Below are 24,351 nucleotides of genomic sequence, written 5' to 3'. Positions count from 1 at the left end.
AATAAAGAAAAACCTTGAGTTTTCTTGAAGCAAAGACAGAATTCAAAATAATAGTTGTATATTTTAGTTAGCCAGATTTATTTAGTTTAACTTGGAGTGAAATTATTAAGATTAACTAATTACTAAAGACAGGACAAATATGACAAAAAACAAAAAACAAAAACTAAATGACTAAAACCTGAAATAAAACCAAAATAAAAAACAAAACATAATTAAATAAAATTGAAAATTAATTTAAAAAGACTGTAAAATATTAAATTAAATATGTAATACTGAAATTTTAGCTAAATATTAATTTCAACCTTATAGTAAATTTGAACATCTGTAAAATAATCATTTATTTCAAACAGGTTTTCAAGAAATATAATATTAAACAGCATTCATTTCTAAACTAACAATATAATAACTGATTTTCAAAAAAATGATGATATCAACCCCAAAATATTGACTTTCTCTAAACACATTTTCCAATTAATTTTTTTTCTTTTTTTTTTTTTTTTTTGCTTTTCAACAAATTATATATATATTTAGATTAGTTTTTATTTCAGGATTTCGTCATTTAGTTTTGTGTATTGGCATTTTTTTGTAATATATTTTAAATGAATTATTTTTAGAAGGCATATATATATATATATATATATATATATATATATATATATATATATATATATATATATATATATATATATATATATATATATACACACACACACATATATATGCACATATTATATTTATATACACACACACACACTTTGCTTTTAGAACTGCCTTAATCCTTTGTGAGTTTTTGGTCCTTATTGACATGATAGCATCATGCAGTTGCTGCAGATTTGTCGGCTCTTCTGTTCCACCACACCCCAAAGGTGCTCTATTGGATTGAGATCTGTTGACTGTGGAGGCCATTTGAGTACAGTGAACTCATTGTCATGTTTAAGAAGCTAGTCTGAGATGATTCACACTTTATGACATGGTGCGTTATCTTGCTGGGAGTAGTCATCAGAAGATCCACTGTGGTCATAAAGGGATGGACATGGTCAGCAACAATACTAAGGTAGGCTGTTGCTCAATTGGTACTACTAAGGCCAAAGTGTGCCAAGAAAATATCCCCCACACCATTACACCACCACTAGCAGCCTGAAACGTTAATACAAGGATGGATCCATGTTGATGCCAAATTCTGACCCTACCATTGAATGTTGCAGTAGAAATGGAGACTCATCAGACCAGGCGATGTTTTTTTTTAATCTACTATTGTGCAATTTTGGTGAGCCTGTGTGAATCATAGCCTCAGTTTCCTGTTCTTAGCTGACAGGAGTGCCACCCAGTGTGGTCTTCTGCTGCTGTAGCCCATCCGCTTCAAGGTTGGACATGTTGTGTGTTCAGAGATGCTCTTCTGCATACCTCAGTAACGAGTGCTTATTTAAGTTACCGTTGCCTTTCTATCAGCTCGAACCAGTCTGGCCATTTTCCTCTGACCTCTATCATCAACAAGGCATTTGCATATATATTCAAATTGTACACAAGTTATTTTGAAGTAAACAATTCCTGATCAATTGCTTCCAACTACCTTTCATGAAAGATGTAATACATAAAAATAAAGTTATATCATGCCATATTCTGTTCCGTTCGTATTCTGTTTTCATAAAATTGCATTATAACAATTTAAATAGCCCATAATCTCCAATTGTACCCACTGGGCAATGCAGAAAGCATTAAAATAACTTAGAGACTTGTGATGTTGCGCAGTTTATATATATATATATATATATATATATATATATATATATATATATATATATATATATATATATTTATATATATATATATATATATATATATATATATATATATATATATATATATATATATAGATATATATAGATATATATATATATATATATATATATACTGAAAACAATGTTGCTCCACAGAGAAAGTGTGTTGATGGTGCCAGACCATATTAAAGATGAAAAACGACACTGGCAAACACACTTCATCCACTTGTGCTTGGAATCATGACAAATATGATTTATTAAACCGTAGCTTAATCATTTTTACCTTCACTCTTTCCCCTGCGGATCAAATCGTGGATCATTTCAGCTCCCGCCTTCATGTTTTTTTTTTTCTTCTTATGCGTGTGTGAATAATCTTTAAATCAGCTCCTGTTCTTCGTCTTCTAAATAAAAGCTTAGTTAAACCTGCAGAAGAGAGAAAAACCATCATAGTCAGCGAAGTTTAGCGTTGATGATAAAATGTAAATTGAGTTTTAAACTGTCCGGCGAGGGCCTGCAGGTTTATTGGGGTGGATGGAGGTCATGCTGGAAAATTAATGCCTGGAAATATTTTCTGGGCACCAAGATATGAACTATAGAGAGACTTGAGGAAACGAGGGAGGAGAAAATAAGAGCGGTAGACAGAAAGGGTTTGTTTAAATGACCTTAAAGTCAATAATATCGAGAGAGCTATTAGCGTTCTCATTCATCTCTGTGATAAATGAAAATCACAGGTTATTTTTAGCTTTTCAAAAGCCTTTAAAACTAAATCATACACTGGAAAAAAAGATTAACTTAACTTGGTTAAAAAAGTGGATAAACACCTTGCTTTTAAAACAATTTGATGAGTTCACGTAAAGTGAGTAAACCCATTGTCTAGAAACTATTAAGGAAATTAACTGCGTGCTTAATTACAAAAATTAAGTTAGGTCAACTTTATTCATTCAGCTTAGTCCCTTGTTTATCAGGAGTTGCCACAGCTGAATAAACCGCCAACTATTATGGCATATGTTTTACGCAGTAGGTGCCCTTCCAGCCACAACCGAGCACTGGAAAACAGCCAATTTTGTGTGTGTGTGTGTGTGTGTGTGTGTGTGTGTGTGTGTATATATATATATATATATATAGTTGAAGTCAGAATTATTAGCCCCCCTGAATTATTTGCCCCTCTGTTTATTTTTTTCACCAATTTCTGTTTAATGGAGGGAAGATTGTTTCAGCACATTTCTAAGCATAATAGTTTTAAAAACCTATTTCTAATAACTGATTTATCTTCTCTTTGCCATGATGACAGTAAATAATATTTGACTAGATATTTTTCAAGACACTTCTATACAGCTTAAAGGGACATTCAAAGGCTTAACTAGGTTAATAAGATTAATTAGGCAGGTTAGGGTAATTAGGTTATTGTATAAGTTATTGCATAAGTTATTGTATAACTATGGTTTGTTCTGTAGATTATTGAAAAAATAATTTGCTTAAAGGGGCTAATAATTTTGTCCAAAAAATTTTTTTTATTTTTTTTAATAACTGCTTTTATTCTAGCCGAAATGACTTTCTATTTTTTTTTTAGTGCTGGGCATCAAAATAAAAGTTTCTTGTGGCATAATTTGTGTTTGCTGTGTACTCGCCCCTAAAACCAACCGTCATTAGGAGTTAAGCAAATCATACTAAATTGTAAGAATGAAATCGTACACAATCATACGAATTTACCACTAAATCAAAAAATTACGAATTGCCGTGAGATTGTGTTAAAAACATCCACATGCACTTATTCATACACTACAGCTAATTTAGTTCATCCAATTCGCCTATAGCGCATGTCTTTGGACTGTGAGGGAAACCAGAGCACCCAGAGGAATCCCATGCCAACATGAGGAGAACATGCAAACTCCACACAGATATGCCAACTGGCTCAGCCGGGATCTCAAACTAAAGACCATCTTGTTGTGATGTTATTTTAAATAAATTCAACTAATCACTTTAAAAATCAACAGGTTATCTTTCTTTATTTTAAATAAAGTCAACTAAGCACTTTAAAAGCAGCAGGTCTACTCACTTTTTTAAAGTAAAGTCAACTAACCACTTTAAAATCAACAGGTTTACTCACTTCATTAAATCAACTAATCGCTTTAAAATCAGCAGGTTTACTTACTTTATTAAGTCAACAAATCGCTTTAAAATCAGCAGGTTTACTTACTTTATTAAGTCAACTAATCGCTTTAAAAGCAACAGGTTTACTCACTTTTTTAAGTAAAGTCAACTAATCACTTTAAAAGCAACAGGTTTACTCACTTTATTAAGTAAAGTCAACTAATCACTTTAAAAGCAACAGTTTTACTTACTTTATTAAGTCAACTAATCGCTTTAAAAGCAACAGGTTTACTCACTTTATTAAGTAAAGTCAACTAATCGCTTTAAAATCAACAGGTTTACTCACTTTATTAAGTAAAGTCAACTAATCGCTTTAAAAGCAACAGGTTTACTCACTTTATTAAGTAAAGTCAACTAATCGCTTTAAAATCAACAGGTTTACTCACTTTATTAAGTCAACTAATCGCTTTAAAATCAACAGGTTTACTCACTTTATTAAGTAAAGTCAACTAATCACTTTAAAAGCAACAGGTTTACTCACTTTATTAAGTCAACTAATCGCTTTAAAATCAACAGGTTTACTCACTTTATTTTAAGTAAAGTCAACTAATCGCTTTAAAATCAACAGGTTTACTCACTTTATTAAGTAAAGTCAACTAATCACTTTAAAATCAGCAGGTTTACTCACTTTATTAAGTCAACTAATCGCTTTAAAATCAACAGGTTTACTCACTTTATTTTAAGTAAAGTCAACTAATCGCTTTAAAATCAACAGGTTTACTCACTTTATTAAGTAAAGTCAACTAATCGCTTTAAAAGCAGCAGGTTTACTCACTTTATTTTAAGTAAAGTCAACTAAACGCTTTAAAATCAACAGGTTTACTCACTTTATTAAGTAAAGTCAACTAATCGCTTTAAAATCAACAGGTTTACTCACTTTATTAAGTAAAGTCAACTAATCGCATTAAAAGCAGCAGGTTTACTCACTTTATTAAGTAAAGTCAACTAATCGCTTTAAAATCAACAGGTTTACTCACTTTATTAAGTAAAGTCAACTAAACGCTTTAAAATCAACAGGTTTACTCACTTTATTAAGTAAAGTCAACTAAACGCTTTAAAATCAACAGGTTTACTCACTTTATTAAGTAAAGTCAACTAATCGCTTTAAAAGCAACAGGTTTACTCACTTTATTAAGTAAAGTCAACTAATCGCTTTAAAATCAACAGGTTTACTCACTTTATTAAGTAAAGTCAACTAAACGCTTTAAAATCAACAGGTTTACTCACTTTATTAAGTAAAGTCAACTAATCGCTTTAAAAGCAACAGGTTTACTCACTTTATTAAGTAAAGTCAACTAATCGCTTTAAAAGCAGCAGGTTTACTCACTTTATTAAGTAAAGTCAACTAATCACTTTAAAAGCAACAGGTTTACTCACTTTATTAAGTAAAGTCAACTAATCGCTTTAAAAGCAGCAGGTTTACTCACTTTATTAAGTAAAGTCAACTAATCGCTTTAAAAGCAACAGGTTTACTCACTTTATTAAGTAAAGTCAACTAATCGCTTTAAAAGCAGCAGGTTTACTCACTTTATTAAGTAAAGTCAACTAAACGCTTTAAAATCAACAGGTTTACTCACTTTATTAAGTAAAGTCAACTAATCGCTTTAAAAGCAACAGGTTTACTCACTTTATTAAGTAAAGTCAACTAATCGCTTTAAAATCAACAGGTTTACTCACTTTATTAAGTAAAGTCAACTAAACGCTTTAAAATCAACAGGTTTACTCACTTTATTAAGTAAAGTCAACTAATCGCTTTAAAATCAACAGGTTTACTCACTTTATTAAGTAAAGTCAACTAATCGCTTTAAAATCAACAGGTTTACTCACTTTATTAAGTAAAGTCAACTAAACGCTTTAAAATCAACAGGTTTACTCACTTTATTAAGTAAAGTCAACTAATCGCTTTAAAAGCAACAGGTTTACTCACTTTATTAAGTCAACTAATCACTATAAAATCAGCAGGTTTACTCACTTTATTAAGTGAAGTCAACTAATCGCTTTAAAATCAACAGGTTTACTCACCTTATTAAGTAAAGTCAACTAATCGCTTTAAAAGCAACAGGTTTACTTACTTTATTAAGTAAAGTCAACTAATCGCTTTAAAAGCAACAGGTTTACTCACTTTATTAAGTAAAGTCAACTAATCGCTTTAAAATCAACAGGTTTACTCACTTTATTAAGTAAAGTCAACTAATCGCTTTAAAATCAACAGGTTTACTCACTTTATTAAGTAAAGTCAACTAATCCCTTTAAAAGCAACAGGTTTACTCACTTTATTAAGTAAAGTCAACTAATCGCTTTAAAATCAACAGGTTTACTCACTTTATTAAGTAAAGTCAACTAATCGCTTTAAAAGCAACAGATTTACTCACTTTATTAAGTCAACTAAACGCTTTAAAATCAACAGGTTTACTCACTTTATTAAGTAAAGTCAACTAATCGCTTTAAAAGCAACAGGTTTACTCACTTTATTAAGTAAAGTCAACTAAACGCTTTAAAATCAACAGGTTTACTCACTTTATTAAGTAAAGTCAACTAATCGCTTTAAAATCAACAGGTTTACTCACTTTATTAAGTAAAGTCAACTAATCGCTTTAAAATCAACAGGTTTACTCACTTTATTAAGTAAAGTCAACTAAACGCTTTAAAATCAACAGGTTTACTCACTTTATTAAGTAAAGTCAACTAATCGCTTTAAAAGCAACAGGTTTACTCACTTTATTAAGTCAACTAATCACTATAAAATCAGCAGGTTTACTCACTTTATTAAGTGAAGTCAACTAATCGCTTTAAAATCAACAGGTTTACTCACTTTATTAAATAAAGTCAACTAATCGCTTTAAAATCAACAGGTTTACTCACTTTATTAAATAAAGTCAACTAATCGCTTTAAAATCAACAGGTTTACTCACTTTATTAAGTAAAGTCAACTAATCGCTTTAAAATCAACAGGTTTACTCACTTTATTAAGTAAAGTCAACTAATCGCTTTAAAATCAACAGGTTTACTCACTTTATTAAATAAAGTCAACTAATCGCTTTAAAATCAACAGGTTTACTCACTTTATTAAATAAAGTCAACTAATCGCTTTAAAATCAACAGGTTTACTCACTTTATTAAGTAAAGTCAACTAATCGCTTTAAAATCAACAGGTTTACTCACTTTATTAAGTAAAGTCAACTAATCGCTTTAAAATCAACAGGTTTACTCACTTTATTAAGTAAAGTCAACTAATCGCTTTAAAATCAACAGGTTTACTCACTTTATTAAGTAAAGTCAGCTAATCGCTTTAAAAGCAACAGGTTTACTCACTTTATTAAGTAAAGTCAACTAATCGCTTTAAAATCAACAGGTTTACTCACTTTATTAAGTAAAGTCAACTAATCGCTTTAAAATCAACAGGTTTACTCACTTTATTAAGTAAAGTCAACTAAACGCTTTAAAATCAACAGGTTTACTCACTTTATTAAGTCAACTAATCGCTTTAAAATCAACAGGTTTACTCACTTTATTTCAAGTAAAGTCAACTAATCGCTTTAAAAGCAACAGGTTTACTTACTTTATTAAGTAAAGTCAACTAATCGCTTTAAAATCAGCAGGTTTACTCACTTTATTAAGTGAAGTCAACTAATCGCTTTAAAATCAACAGGTTTACTCACCTTATTAAGTAAAGTCAACTAATCGCTTTAAAAGCAACAGGTTTACTTACTTTATTAAGTAAAGTCAACTAATCGCTTTAAAAGCAACAGGTTTACTCACTTTATTAAGTAAAGTCAACTAATCGCTTTAAAATCAACAGGTTTACTCACTTTATTAAGTAAAGTCAACTAATCGCTTTAAAATCAACAGGTTTACTCACTTTATTAAGTAAAGTCAACTAATCCCTTTAAAAGCAACAGGTTTACTCACTTTATTAAGTAAAGTCAACTAATCGCTTTAAAATCAACAGGTTTACTCACTTTATTAAGTAAAGTCAACTAATCGCTTTAAAAGCAACAGATTTACTCACTTTATTAAGTCAACTAAACGCTTTAAAATCAACAGGTTTACTCACTTTATTAAGTAAAGTCAACTAATCGCTTTAAAAGCAACAGGTTTACTCACTTTATTAAGTAAAGTCAACTAAACGCTTTAAAATCAACAGGTTTACTCACTTTATTAAGTAAAGTCAACTAATCGCTTTAAAATCAACAGGTTTACTCACTTTATTAAGTAAAGTCAACTAATCGCTTTAAAATCAACAGGTTTACTCACTTTATTAAGTAAAGTCAACTAAACGCTTTAAAATCAACAGGTTTACTCACTTTATTAAGTAAAGTCAACTAATCGCTTTAAAAGCAACAGGTTTACTCACTTTATTAAGTCAACTAATCACTATAAAATCAGCAGGTTTACTCACTTTATTAAGTGAAGTCAACAAATCGCTTTAAAATCAACAGGTTTACTCACTTTATTAAATAAAGTCAACTAATCGCTTTAAAATCAACAGGTTTACTCACTTTATTAAATAAAGTCAACTAATCGCTTTAAAATCAACAGGTTTACTCACTTTATTAAGTAAAGTCAACTAATCGCTTTAAAATCAACAGGTTTACTCACTTTATTAAGTAAAGTCAACTAATCGCTTTAAAATCAACAGGTTTACTCACTTTATTAAATAAAGTCAACTAATCGCTTTAAAATCAACAGGTTTACTCACTTTATTAAATAAAGTCAACTAATCGCTTTAAAATCAACAGGTTTACTCACTTTATTAAGTAAAGTCAACTAATCGCTTTAAAATCAACAGGTTTACTCACTTTATTAAGTAAAGTCAACTAATCGCTTTAAAATCAACAGGTTTACTCACTTTATTAAGTAAAGTCAACTAATCGCTTTAAAATCAACAGGTTTACTCACTTTATTAAGTAAAGTCAGCTAATCGCTTTAAAAGCAACAGGTTTACTCACTTTATTAAGTAAAGTCAACTAATCGCTTTAAAATCAACAGGTTTACTCACTTTATTAAGTAAAGTCAACTAATCGCTTTAAAATCAACAGGTTTACTCACTTTATTAAGTAAAGTCAACTAAACGCTTTAAAATCAACAGGTTTACTCACTTTATTAAATAAAGTCAACTAATCGCTTTAAAATCAACAGGTTTACTCACTTTATTTCAAGTAAAGTCAACTAATCGCTTTAAAAGCAACAGGTTTACTCACTTTATTAAGTAAAGTCAACTAATCGCTTTAAAAGCAACAGGTTTACTCACTTTATTAAGTAAAGTCAACTAATCGCTTTAAAATCAACAGGTTTACTCACTTTATTAAGTCAACTAATCGCTTTAAAAGCAGCAGGTTTACTCACTTTATTTTAAGTAAAGTCAACTAATCACTTTAAAAGCAGCAGGTTTACTCACTTTATTAAAAATAAAACAGAAACAGATGCAAATTCAATATTATAATACAGTATAGCACTAAAATAACCCTGCTGTATGTGCTTTAAGAGCAGTCTCAAGTAGTCTCAACTCTTTCAGCTTGTTAAACAATAACCTTAAAACATGCACAGACACAAACAAAAACACATTATGCAAAATACGACCTCAAACACACTCACTACTCAAGCGAGACTCCATCTGAACTCTTCACCAGCAGAATCCAAACACACTTCACTATCAATACACGTCCATGACTAAACTTCAGCATATATCTAAAACCAAATATGTAGGTTCATTTCTGAGGTTAAATGTCATGTTTGGTTAGCTTTTATAGACTTCCATCAGTCTTTGAGTGTTAGGAAGATTCAAGTTGTCACTTTGAAAGTCTCTGTCGATATTAAAAATCACTGCTGGCCGATTCTCTCTTGTGGATTGATTGTAGGAGTTAGCAAGCGCTGTGACAGCTAATTACCTGAAGCAGCTTTCAGGCATTTCAATGGTGGTGATGTTTCTTTTAGCTATACTACAAGCTTCTGATTACAGTGGCTTAAAGCGATAGCCCAAAATGAAAACTGTAATCACTATTGACTCTACTGTTGTATGTCCAACACTTTTAAGGCTTCGGTATATATATATTATGTTATATATATATATATATATATAACACACTTATTGAACACGTTACATGCAAACTCCACACAGAAATGCCAAATGACCCAGCCGAGACTCGAATCAGCGACCTTCTTGCTGCAAGGTGATAGTGCTAACCACTGTGCCGCCAAGCTAAAAAGCAGTAAATCCAATTAAAAAACAATTAAAATGACAAATGCACAATATGTTGCTCTCAAATGGTATAAATTTATTATACTTATCATTTCTTTCGTTTCGTATGCAGTTAGGAGCAACTAGACTGTAACATGATGATGTCAAAAATATTAACCAAACTCAAAGGCTTAGCGGTGTTAAAAACGCTCCTGTGTTCTCCAGGAAATAAACAAATAAGAGCATATGGGTGTGGAAGAGCACGAGGATGCAGATCTTTAGAGAGATTGTGAAGCAGAAACTGGCGGGAATAGAGCGATAGAAGAGATTGACCGTAATAAAGAGAAAACAGGAGGCTGAAAGTGTGAAGTGTGAGAGGCATAAAGACACAATTGATCCCTGGAGTTCAATGCAAACGCACTGACAAGCAGAGCTGTAATGGAGGATGTGTTCTTCAGTGTGAGAGCTCTCTAATCACTGTCCCAAAGCTCAGCAGCGTACAGGTCTGCTAGAGAAACTGTGCGAGTGTTTCATTTAGTTTTTTTGGACTATGTTTTAAATGAAATTAATTTTGTTTAGTTTTTTTAAATTATATTTTAATTAAATGAAATGAAATGTAATTTTGCTGTAACTGTTTTCAGTATATTTTAAGTAAATTAAATTTTGTTTTGTTATTTAATTTAATTTGGTTTTATTAATTTGATTTGTTTTTATTAAGCTTTAATGTTTTTAAATAAATTATGTTTACATTTTTATTTCATTAAATTTAATTAGTTTTTTATTTAACTTAATTTAGTTTAGTTTTTATTTAATTTAATTTAACTTAGTCTAGTTATTATTTAATTTAATTTTGTTTTAAATTCATTTAATTAATTTAGAAATTTTATTTAACATAATTTTATATTTAATTTAATTTAATTTTAGTTTTAAAATAATTTAATAACATTTTTACTTTATTTAGTTTAGTCATTTTATTAATTTAGTTTTAAAATTTTCATTTTTAATTAAATTAAATTTAGTTTAATTTAATATATATTTTGTATTAATTTAAATATTAAAATTTAACTTAATTTTTTATTTAATTGTATTTAATTTAGTTTCGTTTTAAATTTAATTTTGTTTTAATTTAATACAATTTTGTTTTCTTTAATTTAAATGTAATTGTTTTATATTATATTTTCATTTAATTTATATTTGTTTTTATTTAACTTAGTTTTGTTTTCAATTAGTTCAATATTTTATTATATTTAATTTAATTCTGTTATTTAATTTATTTTATTTCAATTTAATTTTTTTATTATAATTCAAATTAACTTAGTTTAGTTTTTTATTTAAGTAAATTGTTTAATTTAATTTAGTTTTTTTATTCAATTTTGTTTTTATTTAATAAAATTTTTATTTATTTAATTAAGTATTTAATTTAATTAAATTTTGTTTTAATTTAATTTATTTGTTTTTATTGTATTTTAATTTAGTTACTTTTTATTTAATTTTGTTTTAATTAAATAGTTTTTATTGTATTTTTATTTAATTTAGATTTGTTTTTATTTAATTTAATTTTGTTTTAATTTAATTTATTTGTTTTTACTATATCTTTATTTAATATTTTGAATTTTGATTTTGTTTTATTTGTTTTATTATATTTTAATTTATTTTAATTTAGTTTTTTATTTAATTTAATTTTGTTTTAGTTTAATAAAACAAACATTTAACATTAACAGTAAAATTTTAAATTTTAATTTTAATTTTTTTTCTAATTTCTACTAGCTTTCAGTACAGTTTCCTCTTCACACCGTTGAGTGTCTGTGTGTGTGTGCTGCAGGACTGGCCTGAACAGATGCACTTTCTGACAGATGGCCGTCATTACAGCTGGGAATTGAGAATCGGTCGCATTTGTTACAAAACACTGGAAGCCAATGATTTCCAGGACTTTCCAGTTTGATTAACAGTCTCTGAACGTCTGTTTTCTGCAGCCGAAACGCACAAACACTTTGGCAAACAAATGATTTTGCCGGTGAATGATTGAATGCTCGAGTCGTCCAAATTAAAATACATTACAGGCTAATAGTTACTGAAAGTTTGTGAGAAAAGAACAGAGATTAAAAAAAGAAATGTATGTTAAAGATTTAAAAAATGTAATTAAAAATAATAATTACAAAAACCATGATATACTTATTTAAAGAAATTATATTAAACATAGAAAATTCTTATTATATATAAAATTATATTTACTTACATTATTATATATTAGTACAGTAAGAAATAAAAAGAAATCACTTTCTGACAGATGGCCGTCATTACAGCTGGGAATTGAGAATCGGTCGCATGTGTTACAAAACACTGGAAGCCAATGATTGAATGGTAATCTTTGAAACAAGACACATTTAGTTGGTAAGCAATGCTGTGGGAGATATTAATTTTTCATATGAATATATTTTGTCCTACTGCATAGATCTTTGTCTTTAAAGTTTTAAGAAGAAAAATAATAAATATTAATAAATAATTCACCAGCGCAGCAAGGAAAAATACACTGACATTCAGGATTTAATCTATAAAAACAAGTCTTAATATTTTATTTAGTGTGGTTGCGCAAATCAGTTGATCTTATATTACTGGGAATAAATTAAAAATAACAATGAATGAATAAATGAATGAATGAATGAATAAATAAATAAATAAATAAATAAATAAATAAATAAATAAATAAACTAACTAACTAACAAACTAATTAATTAATTAATTAATACAAATATTTATATTAATTATGCATACATTTTGGGTTTCAAGTAAATGAATAAATGCATGAATGAATTTAGGAATGAATAAAACTTTAATTATAAAAACATTCAAAATCAATACAATTTGGTTTTTAAGTGAATGAATGATTAAATGATAATTAGGAATACAATCAAAATCAATACATTTTGGGTTTTGAGTAAATGATTAAATGAATGAATTCATTAAGTAATTAATTAATGAAAATGTTAAATAAATTTGGGATATTCTTTGAAAGATTGAATTAACAAAACTTTAATTATGAATGCATTCAAAATCAATCAATTTAGGATTTGATTTGAATAAACGAATGAATGAATGAAGAATTAAAATAAATTTGGGGTTTTATTTAAATGGATGCATAAATAAAATATTAATTATTAATACATTTAAAATCAATAACTTATGGACTAAGTGAATGAAAGAATGAGTTAACAAAAAATGTTAATTATGAATGCATGCAAAATCAATTCATTTATGACTTCATTAGAATGAATGAATGAATGAAAATGTTGAATTAAATTTGGGGTTTTATTTATATGAATGCATGAATAGAATATTGATTATGAATACAGTCAAAATCATATATATCTTTTTAAATTTTTATTTAATGTTTAAAATGCAAATCCAATTAGATTTACTTTATTTGGTAAATAAAGCAAGTTTGTCATATATCTAATAAAAGACAGAAAATAATACTGTACAAATTGTACTTAAATCAGATGAACATTTTCACATTAGTCAATCATATTACCGAAATTAATAAAAAAAACTGGATAAATATAGATTTACACACATTTACTCAAGTAAATAAACAGAATTATTTATGGGCTAAAAATCTGCGGAAATCTGCGTGCGTAGATTCCGGGTGGGCCTACATATTGGGTTTTTAGTAAATGGATGAATAAATGAATGAATGATGGAATGAATGATGGAATGAATGAATGAATGAATGAATGAATGAATGAATGAATGAAAATATTTGTATGAATTAAGAATGGATTCAAAATCAACAAATATTGGGTTTTGAGTAAATGAATGAATAAATGATGGAACGAGTGATTGAATGAATGAATGAATGAATGATGGAATGAATGATGGAATGAATGATGGAATGAATGAATGAATGAATGAATGGGTGATTGAATGAATGAATGAATGAATGGATGAATAATGTAATAAATGATGGAATGAATGAATGAGTGATTGAATGAATGAATGAATGAATGAATGAATGATGGAATGAATGATGGAATGAATGAATGAATGAATGAATGAATGATAGAATGAAAATATTTGTATGAATTAAGAATGCATTCAAAATCAACACATATTAGGTTTTAAGTAAATGAATGATTAAATGATGGAATGATGAAATGAATGAATGGATGAAAATATTTGTATGAATTTAGAATGCATTCAAAAATCAACACAAATTGGGTTTTGAGTAAATGAATAAATAAATGAATGATGGAATGATGTAATGAATGAATGAATGAATGAATAATGGAATAAATTGATGAATGAGTGAATGAATGAATGGATTAATAAATGAATGATGTAATGAATGAATGAATAAATGATGTAGTGAATGAATGAAGAAATGAATGAATGAATGAAAATATTTGTATGAATTTAGAATGCATTCAAAGGTTGCGACTGGAAGGGCATCCACTGTGTAAAATATATGCTGGATAAGTTGGCGGTTCATTCTGCTGTGGCGACCCCAGATTAAAAAAGAGACTAAGCTGAAAAGAAAATGAATGAATGAATGAATCAAGAATGTATTCAAAATCAATGCATTTTTAAAACATATTTAATGTATTTTCTTTAAATTTTATCATTCATTTCTTAATCATTTAGCATATAGTCATTTATAGCAAACCTTCCTTGAAATAAGTAATCAACTGAAATAGAATGAAAGTGATTACATTGCTCACAGCCCCTGTCTTCTTGCTATGATGAATGATATTATTAGCCTGTAGCTTCCTCTTTCTGGACAACACATGCCGGCTGATACAAAAGACAGTCTAAAGAGGTCCGACAATGTATTTTCCCCTCTAGTCACTCGGAAATAGAGTTGTTCTTTTGTCAGGCCTGAGTGGCACTGTAGTTTCTGCCTCAAACACACACACACACACACACACACACACACACACACACACACGCACAAGCACACACACACACACACACACACACACACACACACACACACACACACAATCTTACTATCTCCTATCCCAGCCTCTACAGTTTAACACCCTCAATGGCCCAGTCGTTAATCACAGTAAGCAATTATCAAAATACTAGAGTGCAAATGTCGCACACTATCAGAGCTTAAATGATAACGGCCGGGGTAAGAATTTATCTGCAGCGACAGTTTTTTACAGACCCTTTAATCACTGAAACATGTGGGCACTTTACCACTGACTCAATCAAAGCCAGAAACATTTCGTATGCAGGAAAAGACGGTCAGATAGCTGGACGCTTGTAATTCATCGAATATCCCAGGCCCGTAACCAGCCTGTTAAAAGGGGTAATTCTTTTTTTTTTCCTCAAAAAGTGGATCTTTTTGCAGTTATTCCAAGTTCAAATTTCGCAATTTACTGACTTTTTAAACACTAATTTGTGCTGGATTAGCTTGTCAGATGGTGATCATTAACACACTTTTTAATACAAATGTGCATTTAAACTGTATGCTATTACAGTTTTCTACATAATGTAATAAGATAAAATTTCTAAATGCTAATTTATTATCACCCCCGCCTCCCCCCCAAAAAATAATAAATCAATAAATATTAATAATAAATAAGAAAAGCCTTTGGGCGAGGCAGCGGCCCAGTAGGTAGTGCTGTCGGGAATGAATGTGCTGTGCATTCTTGCTCACGGCAAGAAGGTCACTGGGTCGCTGGTTCGAACCTCGGCTCAGTTGGTGTTTCTGTGTGGAGTTTGCATGTTCTCCCTGCCTTCGCGTGGGTTTCCTCCGGGTGCTCCGGTTTCCCCCACAGTCCAAAGACGGGTACAGGTGAATTGGGTAGGCTAAATTGTCCGTAGTGTATGAGTGTGTGTATGAATGTGTGTGTGCATGTTTCCCAGAGATGGGTTGTGGCTGGAAGGGCATCCGCTGCGTAAAAACTTGCTGAAGTTGGCGGTTCATTCCGCTGTGGCGACCCCGGATTAATAAAGGGACTAAGCAGACAAGAAAATGAATGAATGAATGAATGAAAGCCTTCTTTTATTTGCTATTTTATTGGTTATTCCTCTTTAAACCTTCTTTTGTTGGTTATTTTCGCAATTTATGATGGCATACTGTCAATAGGAAAAATTAGCTTATATAGCACCACCCCTATCCCCAACCCTCCCAACCCCCCCAACATGGCCTGTATACGGATCTGTATACAGTTGTAGTCAGAATTGTTAATATAATTTCTTTTACTAATATTTCCCAAATGATTTTTAACAGAGCCAGGAAATTTCCACAGTATTTAGTATTTACTAAAATATTTTTTTTCCTCTGGAAAAAGTTTATTTGTTCTATTTCAGCTAGAATAAAAGCAGTTTTAAGTTTTTATTTTTTTATTTTAAGGTCAATATTATTAACCCCCTTAAGCTATACATTTTTTGTCAACAGAAGTCTACAGAACAAACCATCGTTATACAATAACTTGCTTAATTACCCTAGTTAAGCCTTTAAATGTCACTTTAAGCAGTATAGAAGTATCTTGATAATAATCTTGATAAATATCTAGTATAATATTATTTACTGTCATCATGGCAAAATAAAATAAATCACTTATTAGAGATGAGTTATTAAAACTATTATCTTCTCTCTGTTAAGCAGAAATTAGGGGGGGAAAAATCTAATGATTCTGACTTCAACTCTGCATTAACACCAACCACTCTTTTTGTTCCTGTTCTTTATCCCCCCCCTCTTCTTCATTAAACTCGTCCTGTTCTTCCTCTTGCTCCTCTTAAAACCCTCCTGCTTTTACACAAAGTTCGCCTCCTCCTCAACCTCTTTCTCTCCAGCTACTCTTATGCTGCATCCCAGTTCGCCTACTTACACTACGCCCTACAAGAATGTACCTTTTGTGAAGGAAAAATATATATTTTAAATGTGTACCAGAAGAGTATGCAAGCTTTGGGATATACTACTTCTTTTTTGAAAACTGAGTCAAAGGCTCATAAGAGACTAATCAGAAGGAAAATGAATGAATGAATGAATGAATGAATGAATGAATGAATGAATGAATGAATGAATGTGTGTGGTTCTGCTGTTTAAGTGTCAGGTTTCAGAAAGTTTGTGAATCTGAAAAGATTTTGTGTGTTTCACTGACTTCAACTCACTTGCTGAGAAAGATTTTATCTTCAGACTGGTGCTCTGCCATGACAATAGTTGATCTGAAAGAGACAAATTAGACAAGATGAGCACTGAAATGATTAGTGTTGCATTATTAACATATTTCATATACTCGCTTTAAGAATCAGACCACAGTCTTACTACTTTAATAATTAAAAAAAGAGCAACTACAGTATTTTAGCCAAAACTTGGCTGCCATGGTAGATTTGTGAGAGGGATTGCTATGCATTAGCATTTATATTAACTAGTAACTCACAGACCTGTATGCTGCAAGTCAATTAAAACCTTTAATATATTTGCTCCATAATATATGCACCGTTTGAGATGGCTAATCAAGCTGGGATTCAATTGCTATATTATTGCTCACGATTCACTGTTCAAACCTATAATCTCACAGTATAACTCATCACGGACCATTTATGCCAGCAGCTGGTGTTTTATTTAAGCTCGATGTGCATTAAGCAAATACAGCTAGCTTCAAAACTGCAATAGACAGTTTGTTGAATGCAGTTTGCTTACCTATGTGCAAATATCAGCCTAGGCTCATGGGAAATACAACCTACATTTGTACGAAATGTAAAATTGGTTGCTCTCTGTACGTTTCAGATGAGAAATCCACTAGAGGGCGCTGTCTTTATCATTGGGAATCTGAAATAAGTTACGTTTAGTTGTAGATTTCAAATATGTTGTCCTCTTGTACATGTCTACAAGAAGGTGGGACTTGTCTGAAATCACTGACCTAAACCCTTTCCGAAATCCAGCAGTTTTTATTTCTTATTCTGTAACAAACCAGACAGAATAACAGAGGTGCGGGAAAACAAGGACAGTTTATTAGGTATAGTTCAACAAAGGCAGACTGCCACACGCAAAACCCAGGCGGTGCGCAGCACTGGATACCTCAAAGTTCTTCAGATGAAAACAGATGGATCCCTCAAGAAAGGTCAGTGAAGGAGTAGAGGAGGAGAGCTGGCGTCAGCTGAAACACCCCGGCTGGGGATCAGATGCAGACAGGCACTTGAAGGCTGGTTAAGCAGAGCGTAGGTGAGAGTACACACACACACAATGATCGCACGCAGGACAGGACTTACTGGGCTTGACAACCGTGGGGAGATCCACAAACTTCGAGGTTAAACACAGAAGCGATATAATAATCTGACACAGAAACGGAGAACATAGAGCAGGGGTGGCCAACCCTGTTTCTGGAGAGACACCTTCCTGCAGATTTCAGTTGCTACCCTTATCAAACACACCTGAACCAATTAATTAGGACCTGAACACCATGTGATAATGACAGAGAGGTGTGTTTAATAAGGGTTGCAACTGAAATCTGCAGGAAGGTGGCTCTCCAGGAACAGGGTTGACCACCCCTGACATAGAGGATTAAGTAGGGACGCTAATAGGCAATAAGTGGCAACAGGTGCTAATGCAATGATAGTTAATGGGGAGAACCTGCTGCTGCGAGACCAAAGGGGCTATACGGAGTGATAGAATTAACAAGATCCGACCTGACTCCTGTTGTACAAAACCCGTATCCCAAAACCGAGATACGTACCCCAAAACCATGACTTCAGTCCACCGTATAGTATTATTTTTTGAGGACATGAAATGAATAGTTTGGTTCCAAAACTCTATATATCCAATTAGATTATTTTAAAATAAAACTGATTTTATTTTTTAATCAAGAAAGGGGCAAGTTGAAAAATACTATTTTCGGTTTTGAACTTTCATGTAGTATCTTTAGGTTGTAATTACATTTGAAAAGTGAATTCCAGATGTTGCTCTTTAAAGATTTATTATAAAATGCAATAAATCTATCACACTTTTCTTCTCCAAACTGCAATGAATGTACACTCACCGGCCACTTTATTAGGTACACCTTACTAGTATTACCGGGCTGGACCCCCTTTTGCCTTCAGAACTGCCTTAATCCTTCATGGCACAGGTTCAACAAGGTGCTGGAAATATTCCTCAGAGATTTTGCTCCATATTGACATGATAGCATCAGACAGTTGATGCAGATTTGTCGGCTGCACATCCATGATGTGAATCTCCTGTTCCACCACATCCCAAAGATGCTCTTTTGGATTGAGATCTGTTGACTGTGGAGGCCATTTGAGTACAGTGAACTCATTGTCATGTCCAAGGAACCAGTCTGAGATGACTCACGCTTTATGACAGTGCGCGTTGTTATAAACCCCAGTATTTTAAGGGTCGTCTAGGGAAGCGGTTAGCAACATAAAAGGACATGCAACTTGAAAAGTAAAATTCTCTGTTTATTCAGAGACCACAACATAAGTGTCCTATCAAAATAAAGTGGCAACAAAAATATAGATAATTAAACAATATTAATCAACCAAAATAAATACTTAAACAGACATACAGAGAACATAAAACATAGACAAGCCATAGATGAACCATAGATCAACAATGAATTAAATAAACAGCAACAACCAGGGGCAGACTGGCCATCAGGCAATTTTGGCTGTTGCCAGAAGGGCCGGACCATTTTTTAAATGTGGGCCGGTCAGCTATTTTATTTTTTATTTTTATTTTTCCTATGTATTGTTTTTTAAATATATGCAGCTTTTATCTATTGCGAGATGTGAATATTATGATGATGATGGTGATAATAGTAAAAATAATAGTAAATGTTAAGCATTGGCCCAATCGGCAACAACCGGCTGGTTTCGAGATGGGCCGACCCAATCTGAGGTTACACAGACCTAATCAAATTCTGGCAAGAATGTCAAACAAACAGTAAGAGCAATACAATCTAATTGTTAGAGATGGACCATAAAAAGGGAAAGGCAGTCAAGTCAGACATTGCCAAATACATACAATTAACTGAAAGGGGGCAGTGCAGTGGCGCAGTAGGTAGTTCTGTCGCCTCACAGCAAGAAGGTCACTGGTTCGAGCTTCATCTGGGTCAGTTGGTGTTTCTGTGTGGAGTTTGCATGTTCATGTGGGTTTCCTTTACAAGTCCAAACACATGCTATGGGTGAATTGGGTAGGCCAATTGGGAATTGGGTAACCCAGTATAATGGGTTGCAGCTTTGAGGGCATCAACTGTGTAAAACATATGCTGGATAAGTTGGCGATTCCCAGATTAATAATGGTACTAAGCTGAAAAGAAAATGAATTACAGGATTGCATTTATAAATGGGTTGTTTTTGTTCCAGTCGCATACATTAAATGTTTACCCTGTAGAAAAATCCAGCTTAAACCAGCCTAGGCTGGTTGGCTGGTTTTAGCTGGTCGACCAGGCTGGTTTTAGAGGGGTTTTGGCCATTTCCAGGCTGGTTTCCAGCCATTTCCAGCCTGGTCTTAGCTGGTCAGGCTGGAAACTGACCAGCTAAATCCAGCTAAAACCAGCTTGACCAGCCTGGTTTAAGCTGGACATAGCTGGTTTTGGCTGGGCTCCCAGCCTGGCTAGGCTGGTCAAGCTGGTTTTAGCTGGTCATCTCCCAGCCTGACCAGCTAAGACCAGGCTGGAAATGGCTGGAAACCAGCCTGGAAATGGCCAAAACCCCTCTAAAACCAGCCAACCAGCCTAGGCTGGTTTAAGCTGGATTTTTCAGTAGGGTAAATATCTCTTAAATATGGTACTGCTTATTTAATTTTACCATCTGTACACCAATATAAGTAGTGAATGTGCGTGTCTTTGGGTGGGGCTGTGTCGGTGTGGTAAGGTGGGCTGGTGTGTGGCTACAGTGCCAGGGCTGATTTTTAGTCCCAGTCCGCCCCTGGCAACAACACCAGCATGGCTCCTCAGCAGCGGCTGCACAAGACGCGCACAGAAGTCTCAGACCTTCATCAGGACAAAATACGTAGAGATTCTCAACAAGTACGGGTCATACTCTCAAGAGAGCAAAGATCGAGAGGATCAGTCAGACGTGCTGGAAAACAGAGAGCCACCCCGACACACACTCAGCTTCCGCTTATAAAGCCGCCAGTCAAAATTAGAGCTGTAGTTGCGAGTGCTCAGGTTTGCGACGCAGTTTGCTGTTCATTGGAGCGACGGATTTGCGAAACGGCAAATCAACAAACTATGTCTGTAACAAGGGAACTTGCGACCTTAGTTGGCTAACGGTCGTTTTGAAAAAGGCACCCCAGAACCATAACATACCGGACCACTCAGTGGAAACGGGCCAAAACTCAAATTCAAATAATTTTTGTATTTTCCAATGTGAGCTTCATCTCCATTTTGGGTCATTTTGCCCTGTACAAAGAACCCTGCTTAATAATCTGGAAGCAAAACAAAGCATCTCCTGCCATCTCAAATGTTTGATATATTCCCAGAGCTGCTTGACATGCCACGCAGAAGTGTTGTTTCTAATTACAGCGTCAAGAATTGTTTTTTGCAGTGAGAAACTTCCAGAAAAGTAAACCAATTTATCAGCCCTTTATCTCCTTTCATACAGGACCTGGAGAGATAAATGGAGGAGTCGCTATAGCTAGTTATCTGAGATAATCTCTTTTAATTTCAGACTGTCTGTGTTTGCTTTCACAAAGTGGTTTGTAAATGATTTCGCCGAGTCTTTGAAGGCCTGTCTGCAGACTCGGGTTCATTGAGAGATGAAAGGTTTCATTCTCCATGTTCTCTGGTTGCCGGGGACAAGCTGTAATTCTCTATTAAATTGCTAATGCGGTTGCCAGGGTTACTGTTGCCTGTGTCCTTGAGTGAACACTAATTACTGCTCCAAAATAAGACCCTACAGCAAGTGCGCTTAAAGACCGGACCTCAGCGAACACTGAAAGGGCTTGATGAATGTTGGGATAATCCACAAACCTGCTGACACAGGTGGAATGCGGAGCGTGTTTGGATGAGGCCTCTGATCATATGTTTGTTTCAATATGAAAGTATAAGGTCTGGGTCTGTTTTGTGGACCACAAGTGAGTCATTATACTGGTGGTGGTCATGGGCTGACATACACTCATCGGCCACTTAATTAGGTACACCTATCCAACTGCTTGTTAATGCAAATTTCTAATCAGCCAATTACATGGCAGCAACTCAATGCATTTAGGCATGCAGACATGATCAAGATGATCTGCTGCAGTTCAAACAGAGCATCAGAATGGGAAAGAGAGGGGATTTAAGTGACTTTGAAGGTGGCATGGTTGTTGGTGCCAGATGGGATCTGGTCTGAGTATTTCAGAAACTGCTGATCTACTGTGATTTTCATGCACAATCATCTCTAGGGTATACAGAGAATGCTCTGATAAAGAGAAAATATCCAGTGAGCGGCAGTTCTGTGAGTGTAAATGCCTTGTTGATGTATGAGGTCAGAGGAGAATGGCCAGACTGGTTCAAGCTGATAGGAAGGCAATAGTAACTCAAATAACCACTCAATACAATAGAGCAGGGGTGGCCCACCCTGTTCCTGGAGAGCCACCTTCCTGCAGATTTCAGTTGCTACCCATATCAAACACACCTGAACCAATTATTTAGGACCTTAACACCATGTGATAATTACAGACAGGTGTGTTTGATAAGGGTTGCAACTGAAATCTGCAGGAAGGTGGCTTTCCAGGAACAGGGTTGGCCACCCCTGCAATTGAGGTATGCAGAAGAGCATCTCTGAACTCACAACGTGTCCAACCTTGAGGCAGATCGGCTACAGCAGCAGAAGATCACACCGGGTGCCACTCCTGTCAGCTAAGAACAGGAAACTGAGCCTACAATTCACACAGGCTCACCAAAATTGGACAATAAAATATTGGAAAAACGTTGCCTGGTCTGATGAATCTCGGTTTATGTTTTCTCTCGGATGGTCGGATTAGAATTTGGCATCAACAACATAAAAGCATGGATCCAACCTATCTTGTATCAACGGTTCAGGCTGCTGGTGGTGGTGGTGTAATGGTGTGGGGGATATTTTCTTGGCACACTTTGGGCCCCTTAGCACCAATTGAGAATCTTGTCAACACTACAGCCTACCTGAGTATTGTTGCTGACCATGTCCATTCCTTAATGACCACAGTGTAATCATCTTCTGATGGCTACTTCCAGCAGGATAACGCACCATGTCATAAAGCACAAATCATCTCATACTGGTTACTTAAACATGAAAATGAGTTTACTGTACTCAAATGGCCTCCACAGTCACCAGATCATAATCCAATACAGCACATTTGGGATATGGTGGAATGGGAGATTCGCATCATGGATGTGCAGCCAACAAATCTGCATTAACTGTGTGATGCTATCATGTTAATATGGATCAAAACCTATGAGGAATATTTCCAGTAGCTTGTTGAATCTGTCCATGAAGGATTAAGGCAGTTCTGAAGGCAAAAGGGGGTCCAACACGGTACTAATAAGGTTTGGTAGGTTACCTACCACTGCCATAAAAAATAACAACAATTGGTTGGTGCCAATAGCCAAGTGGTTAAGTGCGCCGACATATAGCACCATGGTGCTCACGGCGACCCGGGTTTGAGTCCCGGCTCGAGGTCCTATGACGACCCTTCTCCTCTCTCTGGTCCTAATACTTTCCTGTCTGCCCCTCACTATCCTATCCCAATAAAAGGTGAAAAACCCCTAAAAAACATAATTATTATAAAAATAACAACAATTCCAAATGTTAATAATAAAACCTGGGACAAATCTGTATTTTTTTCTGAATTTAACATTTATAGATTTGTCGATATTCGACCCAACATTGGTTCAAAACCATAATTTGTTTTAAGACAGTAAAAAGACAAATAATGCTATTATGATATACATCACCACATGAAAACAAAACATTTTCCAATGAATTTTACCAATTAATTGTTCATTAAATAATTAATTTTCTTGTGGGCTTAGTCCCTTTAATAATCCGGGGTCGCCACAGCGGAATGAACCGCCAACTTATCTAGCAAGTTTTTACGCAACAAATGCCCTTTTCCCACCCACAACCCATCTCTGGGAAACATCCACACACACACTCACACACTACGGACAATTTAGCCTACCCAATTTACCTGTACCACATGTCTTTGGACTGTGGGGGAAACCGGAGCACCCGGAGGAAACCCACGCGAACGCAGAAACGTAAACTGAGCCGAGGCTTGAACAAGCGAACCAGCGACCTTCTTGCTGTGAGGCGACAGCACTACCTACT

At 33.4% G+C, this 24,351-nt stretch overlaps 1 protein-coding gene and 1 long non-coding RNA gene across 3 annotated transcripts in view; one reads left to right on the top strand and one right to left on the bottom strand.

Moving 5' to 3' along the window:
* ctxnd1 (cortexin domain containing 1) overlaps positions 1-24,351 on the top strand; it is a 41,868-nt gene that overhangs the window by 6,000 nt on the left and 11,517 nt on the right. The gene's annotated exons all lie outside the window — the stretch shown is intronic.
* LOC137496091 (uncharacterized) overlaps positions 2,061-24,351 on the bottom strand; it is a 22,409-nt gene continuing 118 nt past the window's right edge. The window contains exons 2-4 of the long non-coding RNA XR_011016182.2: positions 18,140-18,264; positions 17,230-17,283; positions 2,061-2,201 (exon numbers count right to left, since the gene is read on the bottom strand). This is a non-coding gene — a long non-coding RNA (uncharacterized lncRNA). The remainder of the gene's footprint in view (positions 2,202-17,229; positions 17,284-18,139; positions 18,265-24,351) is intronic.

This window comes from Danio rerio, chromosome 7 (assembly GCF_049306965.1).
Source record: "Danio rerio strain Tuebingen ecotype United States chromosome 7, GRCz12tu, whole genome shotgun sequence".
NCBI lineage: Eukaryota > Metazoa > Chordata > Actinopteri > Cypriniformes > Danionidae > Danio > Danio rerio.
Note: the sequence above shows the minus strand (reverse complement) of the source record. Positions and strands in the feature narration are given on the sequence as shown.